The following is a 10,312-nucleotide window of genomic DNA, read 5'->3' as shown; positions in this document are numbered from 1 at the left end:
CCCTTGTAAGCAGGGAAGTAATATATTAATGGTCCTACAAAAAGAACCAAGCCCCACTAAGCCACAGTGGTGTTCTCAGAAGTGGGATACCCTGTACAGATTATCAGAGACTGGATTTTTTCTGAACTCTGATCACATTTACTTATTGTATTAGTCAAGCCTCTCATACCACAAAGACTATCTCAGACTGATTTAAATAGCGAAGAGAATGTGTTGCCTCTCAATCAAACTTAATAGGCTAATCCAGATAAGTTAGACCCAACTACCTAACCGATGTTACCAGGGACTTGGTTTTCCCTCCAAGCCTTTGTTTCACCATCAGTTCTACAAGGTTTGCCTCCAGCCTCTTTTAAGCTTTCTTTCCAGACAGCAATGCCAGACCAACCTCTTGACAGCCGGAAGACAATAGATGGCCAAGCTACTGGACTTCTATGTGAATGTGGATACCTAGTGACTTAGTCCTTCTTTTTTATTGTTCTAACTGAACAAAAATTCAGGACAGCTTATAAAGAATAGGGGCTTCTGGTGTGGGTCTTTCTGCTGCTCCATAACATGGCAAAAGGACATCACATGGCAAAGCAGAGTGACTGTGCCAGTGAGGGCTGAGATTATGTGTAGGTGTGTGTGTGTGTGTGTGTGTGTGTGTGTGTGTGTGTGTCATTCCCATAGCAAGTGATTATTCTAATACTCTACCAAGGGATTAATCCATTCATGAGGGTGGCCCTCCTGACCTCTCATCTCCCAAAGGTCCCACCTGGAAATCCCATTAATATGTGACTTTATGGGCTTCGTTTCTAACACACAAATTATGAGAAAGATATCCAAATGATATCACCCAAGATTGTCTTCACTCCAAAAGACTGTCTCTGTTCTCTGGCCATATCACTTAGCTAGAAAGACAGAATATTAGGTGTCAACAATACAATGTTCACTCTTGTGTGGAACAGTCTTGTAAGAGAGAAAAAGAAGAAGCTGAAGTGGGAAGAAACACTATATATACATGATATCCATTGCTGTTGTCATCTCCCTGTTAAAATGGAAAACTGGGGGAACTGAAAGCCTTTTCTTCCAAACCCTAGATATATAAAGCCAAGAAATAAGACCATGCATAAGATGTAATGTTGCCTTTGAATCCATTTTTGCCTGAAAGCAAGGCAGCAGTGAGAGGAGAGTGGTTCTAGGAATCTGAGGAGACTGAGGTATCTCCTATGGTCCTGTAGCCAATAAGTAGCTAGAAGGAAATGGGGCAGAGACCTAGGGCACCTGTTGTATTCAGGACAAATCTAATCCCTCTCCCATAGGGAAGAGCCCACAGCTCCAGCATCTGGCACTTGGAGGGACAGATCAAGGTGGGTGGGGAAATCTGGAAGGGTCTCAAGCCTCCAACTCCACAAATCATCCTGGTTTAATGTAAATGGTGATTGCCAAGAGTACAACATGTTTTCCTGCATCAGCAGCTCAGTGACTAATGCCCTAAGATAAATGGCTTGGCTTTGCCTGCTTAGAGGGCTTCAGTAACCCTTCCCTCCTTTCTTCAGAATGGACTCCCTCAAACCCTCTCAGTCACAGCCTGGAGCACAGGATGTCTGGGGTTCAGGGTCAAGCTCCCTCCCCCTCCACCAAGGGAAATGATCATTCCAAGTACAATGAAGGCTACAGCCAATCAGACTCTGATGACTAAAGGAGTCCAAACCCCCAAAGAGGGGCTAGTGAAGACCTGAGCTAACAGTGTCAGAAGCAGATCTTCTAGGAAAGAGCTTAAAGCATGCTCTGTGTTATCAGCCAGACCAGAACTGGGGTTGGAGGGAGGCTCCAGAGGACGTTCCTCCCTAATAGTTTGGGATGAAAGGGGGAGAAGAATGGGATAGTAAGATCAGAGAGATGCCCTGTTATCTTGTGTCATATGAGTGCTACTAAACCAGCTTTGTGCAAGTGAAAGGTACAGGGTTTAAGCAGAAACAGGCTCTGTGGACCCAGACCCAGGTGGCTGAGAATTGTGGCACTAGCACAAATCAATCATGACACCATAGATGGTACTGGTTCCATTTTACAGATGAGGAGGCTGAGGCTTACAGCAGCTAAGCAAATTTGTCCAAAGTCACACATCTAGTTCACAGCTGAATTCAAACTGAAGTCAGAGCAGCTTAACTTCTAAGTCAATAGATTCGGAGTCAGGTACTAGTAGTTCACGCCTATAATCCTAGCTACTCTGGTGGCTGAGATCTGAGGATTAAGGTTCAAAGTGGTAGCTGTTGACTCTAACTACCCACTCCTCTGAGGATCTGAAACCCAATTCCTCATAATTCCAGAAATGTATCTCTGCTTAGCCACACTGTGAATCCTGGAGTTTCTACTTTCAGCTTCTACTTTTTGAACAAATTTCCTATTCCGTGTGATCTGTGTCACCTCCAGACTGAAGCATTTATTACCAGGGTAAAACCCTCCAGATTCCTTCCCCTTCACTGTAACAACCAGTAGTACTTTAAAAAAAAAAAACCTGGCTCCATCAGCCTGGACTCCACAAATGGATGACATGGAACAGGCCTCCAGCCAACCCACAGTGGACATGGAGCAGGGCTGAGAAGTAAATCTTCATTGTTTTAAGCCACTAAGGTCTGAGGTTTGTTTGTGGTATAACTTATCTTAGCCTGACCGATTATCTTCTCTTTCTGGAATGAGGAAGCAGGTGAGTTCTAGATATTTACATGAGAGTCAAGCGAAGGAAAAGGACAGGGATCTCATTTCAATCCGTCACACTGTCATGTCTCAGAGAGGACAAGCCAAGTAGGGAGACAATGAGCTTCCAGGGCACTAGGCCATAGTGAGCTTACAGACTGCAGGGGGATCATCATGGCAAGGAGAGCTGGAGCAGGAAATCTCCCATGCAGTCCAGATGCAGGCGGGAGTCCGTAATGCCCAGGCTGCACACAGGAAGGGTCAGAACTTGGCTTTGGGAAGAGCCAGGATGTACCCACACTTAGCATCAGCAGCAGATTCTGTCCAAACTGTTGCACACAGGCATCTTGGCAGAAAAGCTCTCATACCTAGATACTGGGTGCAGACTCCCTCCTCCAGATGCATTGTGGACCCTGCATAGGATCTACAGAGAGCAGGAACTCCGGGCACACAAACTATTGCATTGAGCAGTGGGCTACAGAATGGTGATAGAGTCTGCTGAATTGGGTCTGAGCCATTTACCTTCCGCCTGGACTACCTCTTCCCTACTTAGCATGTATTCAGCCTCCCAAACTTTTTTTCTTTTCTTTTTTTTGTGCCAGTAATGGAGCTTGTACTTGGGGCCTGGGTGTTGTCCATTGGTTTTTTTTCTCAAGGTGTTCAAATATGCATGTTTCCTTCTTTTCAGTGATTAATTGGAGATAAGAGTCTCATGAACTATCCCGCCAAAGATGTCTTGGAATCACACTCCTCAGACCCCAGACTCCTGCCTGGATTACATCATATCTGGATTACAGGTATGAACTATTAATGCCTGACACATCCCAAAAATTTTAGGCTATTTTAGGAAAAGTAGCTAGAGCGTAAAATATTTCCTCCTTGGTAAAATGGTCCTGAAGTTATATTTGAACTTAGAGATGCGTGAACCTGGTTCTCAGAGGGCACAATGAGTGGGAGGTAGGGGGTGGAAGTAGAGACTTTTTCCTCAAATGAAAGATGTGTACAGAGGCTTCAAGGACCCAAAATGACTTCTAGATTCACTCTCACTACTTTTCCAGACCAGCCTATCCTCAACTCATTCTGCACCTGTCCCTCAACCTCTCTCAATTTCCTACCCCATCAGGGCTGAGAAGATCTAGCCATATTCCCTGAACAATACACTGAGTTCTTTCAGAAGAGTCTGGAAATATAGTACTGTTTCCTGGAGAAGCAGTGAGCTGCTAATTCCCTGTGCCCTCCCACCCCTGTCAAGATTAGCTATTTGGAAACTATCTTCAAATTAACTGAAATCAGCTTGGAAGCAAATGTTGGCATCACATTTGAATCCCTGTGTATCAATCAGCAGAAGAATACTGAGGAGAGGCAGGGTGGGTAGCTCATGCCTGTAATCAAGGCTACTAGTAAGACAGAGATCTGGACGATCACGGTTGGAGGCTAGCCCAGGGAAAAGCTTAGCCAGGTCCCCAGTCAACCCAGCTGTTACCCCAGCTACTGAGGCCATCTCCAGGCACAAAACATGAGACCTTATCTGAAAAATAATTCAAGTAAAGAAGGGCCAATGGTATGGGCTATACAGTTCCTGGCTAGTAAGCACCCAAGCCCTGAGTTCACACCTTAGTACTGGAAGGGAAAAAAAGGAAAAGTGTAGAAGAAAGAACCCAGCCTTTGAAATCAACTGAGATTGGTTCTGATTTCTAACTCTGGCATGTGCCAAGTGTACAAACTTGAGGAAGAATCTTAAATTCTGTGAGCCTCAGTTTTTTAATCTATAAAATGATGGAGATATTAGTTTCAATATCATAATTGCATGCATTGAAAAGTATGGAAGGGTAAAAGTGTTTAATAACTCGCTTAACATGGTGCTTGGTAGTATATCCTGTCATCTGGGCAGAGGGAGTCTGAAGCAGGAGGGTCTTGAGTTGAAGGCTATCCTAGGCTATATAGTAAGATGTGGTCTATAAATGGATGGATGAATGGATGGATTTAGTGTGAATATGTTAAAAAGAAAAAGATTCCTGTGAGTCTCAATAAGCAGCAATTAAATTTATTTGATTTAAAAATGCAGAAGAACTGGAGAGCCAGGCAGGAAGAAGTGCATAGGGGCCCAGAGTCTTCCCATCCAGCAGTTCTGAGCCAGTCCAACACTACCTCAGGCAGACATCTGAACACATTTGTCCAGTGTCCAGAACAGCTCGGAAAACAGCCCTGGGAAAAGCTCTTTCTTAGCTCTTCATCATCCATCTCTGTCATCACTCTTTTGTTTTGGTGATTGCATTGTTGTGTTGCCTTTTTTGACCTTCAAGCCTCTTTTGAATGTTTCAGGAGAAGCTTTTGGGCTTCCCCATCAAGGCCAATGAGCCTGGGAAGCAAAGACAGAGGAACTGGCCAGATCAAGATCCCTTAGGGACCTGGGAAGGCCCAAGAAGAACCAGCAAGATGCAGCCTTCAAAGCTGCTGGAAGAGGCCTGGCCCCTCCTCACCAGAAGACAGCTGCTGCAGCTGTTCCATGCAAGTCAGTCCATCAGCTTACTTTGTATGTGAATAAAAATACGTGGGGCCAGAACGTTCTCCTTGCCTTCCAACATGTAGGAACAATATGTATGTTTGCTTGTATGTATATATATAATTGTGATAAAAAACATAGAGAACAGAAGATCTTTATAGGTAAATAAATGGGAAAAGAAACCAGAAGGAATCCCTGTGCAGCTAAGAGTTAGGAACAGAGTCTCCTTGTTGCTGACAGGGCCATTTTAGACCCAGACTGAGCTAGCTGGGCTGAGGTAGGTATAGTTCTTATCTGAACCCACAGAGTCATGAAGACACAGCAGCCTCGGGGCAGAGAAGGGCAGATTGACTTTGCTTATTCACTTGGGTTATGTGTCTGGAAATGTGCTGTTTGTCATTGGACAGAAAGAAATGCAACCCAAGAAAGAAGTGGCTTCCTGTGTAGCTGTGAGGTTCAGAACTACCCCACCTATGTGGAAAAGACCCAGGACAAAGGTGGTTCCATGATACCTGATTCGCAACTTTCAACACCACTGAGACAGATTGAGGCAACTGTGTAACTGTCCCATAGGAAAGAGCACGTGAGAGACAACCCCATAAAGATCGACTGTCCGACAAGGAAAAAAACACGGAGAGGTTAAAGAAAAGGTAACAACAACAAAAAGTCATCAGAAAGCAAGAATAACAGGAAACAAAGAAGCAAGAAAAACCATGATACAAGCACAACTGATGTTGGAGAATTAGGCTTAAGTGTATTGATACCCATAAGTGGATGTGAATAGGGTAAACTTTTTATTCAGAGACAGAATTTCATAATTTCATAAATTTCAGAATTTCATAGTTTATCCATATACTATTTATGTAAGAAGCATCTAAAATTGAGCCAGAAAGATTGGAAATAAAGTTATGGAACACAATGTAAAATGTTATCCCAAAGGAGGACAATGAAAAATTAATAGTAGAAAATATTGATTTTGTAGAAATTCAGAACATTTTATACATTAAAAAAAATTATTTACCAGGCAGGGATGGCTGTAGTCCCAGCTATTCAGAAGGCCAATATCTGAGGATTGTGTTCAAAGTCAACCTGGGCAGTAAAGTCACTGAGACTCTTATTGCCAAATAACTACCAAAAAAAGCCAGAAGAAGATCTGTGGCTCAAGTAGTAGAGCATTAGCCTTGAGCAAAAAAGCTCAGGGATAGTCCCCAGGCCCTGAGTTCAAGCCCCAGGACAGGCAGGCACACACACACACACACACACACACACACACACACACACAGAGGAATTATCCATCAAAAAATATGGCAACGATGTTTTGAGTACAAGTAACAACAGAGTAGAGTCAAACTGTGGGACTGGTACCACGAAAGGAGAAACAGACAAATCTACAGAGTAGCCCACTCTCAGAAATGAACTATGTTACTATGATTGAAAAATATTTCAGCCAGGACAACATGGGTGGGGGAGAGCAGGAGTCATGGCTGGACCACTGGACTTCCAGGATGAGGAACAGGTGAAGTTATTTCTAGAGAACATGAAGGTGGAGTGCTACAAAGAGAAAGACCCAGATGGTTGCTGCCAGCTGGTGGACTATTTGGAAGGGATCTAGAAGAATTTTGATGAGGCAGCCAAGGTGTTGAAGTTCAACTCTGAAAAGAGCAAACATAGCAATAGCTGCTACAAACTAGGTGCCTATTACATGACTGGAAAAGGTGGACTGACCCAGAACCTGAAAGCTGCCTTAAACTGCTTTCTAATGGTGTGTGAGAAACCTAGAAAGAAGTCTATGGAAGCATGTCACAATGCTGGTCTCCTGGCCCATGATGGACAGGTCAATGAAGATGGCCAGCCCAACCTAGCAAGGACAGATACTATTACACAAGAGCCTGTGATGGCAGCTATGCCTCCAGCTGCTTCAACCTCAGTGCTATGTTCCTGCAGGGCACCCCTGCCTTTCCCAAGGACATGAGCCAGGCATGTAAATACTCACCGAAGGCCTGTGACCTGGGCCAAGTGTGGGCCTGTGCCAATGCCAGCCGCACGTACAAGCTGGGAGATGATGTTGAAAAGGAAGAGGCCAAGGCTGAGGTGCTAAAGAATTGAGCCCAGCAGCTGCATAAAGAAGAGCATACACGAGTCCAGCCCTTAACATTTGGGTAGCACAGCTTAGCTCCCTCCCAGGGTATAGTCTATGAAGAAATACACATTTATGGGGCTTAATTTTCAAACAATGAGCCCTGAAAAATTGGAGCAAACTTGAAAGCCATAGAGATTTGGAGGATTGAGGGGACAGAAAGTTGGAAAAAATCAGCATTCACCAACATCATTATTATCCTGGAAGGGCTTGAAAATCAGAAAATACCCTAATTTATATAAAAGAGGTCTTAAAGGAGTTAAGAACAGTTAAATTGTCACAACTGCCACCCTCTGACTTACATAATCATTGGTGTGGGCTTCCCTTTTGCCTTTATAGTCAGGTTCTCTATTGCAGCAATGAGAAGGGTTGTGTAGCATAAAGGTTAAAAGTTATTAAAAGGGTGAAAGGTTGTTAGGCATCTAGGTTGCTAAAGAAGATGAAACCAGCCTGCTTTCCTCTAGGAGAGCTATTCAGTTAAAATGTAACACCTCATGGTGGTCATCTGACACTGCTCCTCACGCAGGGGGAGCTGATTTTTCCTGCATAAGTTTCAGCAAGGCTCCAACAAGGATTTTGTGGCACATTTTGCACACTGCGACTGGGCAACTTTTGGAGACAAGTCTTGGTACGTAACACTGGCCTCAAACTTTTCATTCTCTTGCCCCTACCTTCCAAGTGCTGGCATTATAAGGATGTGTCACCACACTGGTGGAACTGAACTTTATTTCATGTATTTTTTATTGTAAAGCTACTGTACAGAGGGGTTACAGTTACATGAGTAAGGTAATGAGTATATTTCTTATCAAGCATTGTTACTCCCTCCTTTGCTTTTGGAACTGAACTCCTTTAACTGTGAATAAACTATTCTGACCAATTTGAAAAAAAAATATTTCAGCAATCAAATTGTAGACACCTTGATATAATGTGGATATATAGTGCTTTACACTCCCCCTAAACACCCACTCCTTCCATGTATATATACAGTTACTTATGATATTTGACTTGAACTATATGCCAAAAAAAATCTTCTCAAGAGGACATATACCAAATGTTCTGACTACCACAAAATACCTCAAAACTATCAATGCACTTCCCCCCACCAAAAAAAAAACCCCAACATATATTTGGAAACAAGCAAAACAATTGCATTGCCAAATAACTTAAGCAGGAAATACATAATAAACTGTGGACAATTTAGAATTGAAAAATGATAAGAGGTGAGGCACAAGAACATGGCAAAACCCTACCAAAGAAAGACATGCTGAGACCTAAATTCATGTGCTAGAAATGAAAAAAGATTTCAGACTATGGAGTTAACTCAGGAAGTTGAAGATAAAATGATCAAAAGGAAGCAGAGAAAAATGAAATAATAAATATGAGATAATGAAATATATATAACAAAACCCATCTGGGCACTGGTGGCTCACACCTATAATCCTAGCTACTCACGAGGCTTTAAGTTGAGGATCATAGTTTGAAGCTCACCCAGGAAAGTCCATGAAACTCTTTTTTTTTTTTTCTGGGGGGTCCAGTCGTGGGGCCTGAACTCTGGGCCTGGGCACTGTCCCTCAGCTCTTCACCTCAAGGCTAGCACACTACCACTTGAGCCACAGCACCACTTCTGGCTTTTTTTTCTGCTTACGTGGTGCTGAGGAATCGAACCCAGGGCCTCATGCATGCAAGGCAAGCACTCTACCACTGAGCCACCTTCCCAGCCCCTCCATGAGACTCCTATTTCCAATTAACCACCAGAAAATTGGAAGTAGAGCTATGTCTCAAACTGGTAGAGCACTAAGCCTTGAGCTCAGGGACTGTGCTCAGACCCTGAGTTTAAGCCCCACAACCAACAAAAGCAAACAACAACAACAAAAAACCCTAAAAGTAATAAAAGAAACAATTAACACGATAAGAGAACAACGAAGTTAAAAGTGGTTGTAAACAAAAACTATCTCTGGTAAGATTAAGAAGAGAAGGGAAAACCAAGGTGTTATAACAAGAATAATACTTTCTTAACTATATTCTTACTAGAATATTATCAGAAAAAAAAATCAATCAGGACTCCCATATGCACATCAGACAACCAGAGCTTATACCCTGCCCATCTCCTTTATGGAACACTCAAACTCTGGGCTAATATCTACCTGCTCTAATTATTTGGAGCCATGTTCCATGCCACTAGCAACAGCCCTTCTGTTCCAAAGCTACCAAAATGATTTAAACTAGCCCATGTTAGGCCTTCTTACTCTGCCTCGATTTTTTTCCCCAATGAAAACTACAATGAAGCCTCTTTCCCAGGGTTCATCTCCTCTTAATACCTCCTGGGCAACCCTGGTAATTCCTGTGTGCACCCCTCAACATACCCATGGTGTGGAAGTCTTCTCCTCTTGAGACCTGTGAATAATAAACTGTCTCCTCAATGGCAGTCACTTCCTGATCTGTTGGCTTCATCGAACCTAGATAACAAAACCCACCTCTTCAAACAACTTCCTTTTCTAGAAAAAAAGATACAAATAGATCCAAGGGAAACATGAAAGATGAGCAATTATCTTTTCTTCATTACTGAGCCTTCAAAGTCTCCAGTTTGCGAGGCAGAGATACACTACCATTTATCAATGCATCCAGTCCTGTTTACTTTTAGTATTTTTCAAATAAAGTTTTACTTCTTTTTTTATGTCCAGACTGGCCTCCGACTGTGATCCTCTTGTTTCTAACTCCTTAGTAGCTGGAATTAATAGATATGTACCACCATGCTTATCAATTATCTTAGGAACAGAAAGTCCTGTAGAGGACCAAACATTATTAATAGAGGAGGAGCCATACTCAAATATCTCCAGTTGAAATTTTAGTACATTTAAGATCAACTTTAAAATCCTCTATATCCTTGAGTGTAGAGGAGTTTACCTATCAGGGTAAAGAGGAATGAACTAGAATCAGACATCTCCTCTAACACTCTAAATACAAACACAAATATGGTAAAGACAATGTTACAAAGT

The 10,312-nt window shown here is 42.8% G+C and overlaps 1 pseudogene; it reads left to right on the top strand.

Annotated features, from left to right (window-relative positions):
* Positions 1 to 6,635: 6,635 nt before the first annotated feature.
* Positions 6,636 to 7,484, top strand: LOC122125194 (annotated as a pseudogene).
* Positions 7,485 to 10,312: the final 2,828 nt, after the last annotated feature.

The sequence above is a fragment of the Dipodomys spectabilis genome, unplaced genomic scaffold (genome assembly GCF_019054845.1).
Source record: "Dipodomys spectabilis isolate Male_0828 unplaced genomic scaffold, ASM1905484v1 ptg000262l, whole genome shotgun sequence".
Classification (NCBI taxonomy): Eukaryota; Metazoa; Chordata; class Mammalia; order Rodentia; family Heteromyidae; genus Dipodomys; species Dipodomys spectabilis.
This window is presented reverse-complemented; position numbering and strand designations above follow the sequence as displayed.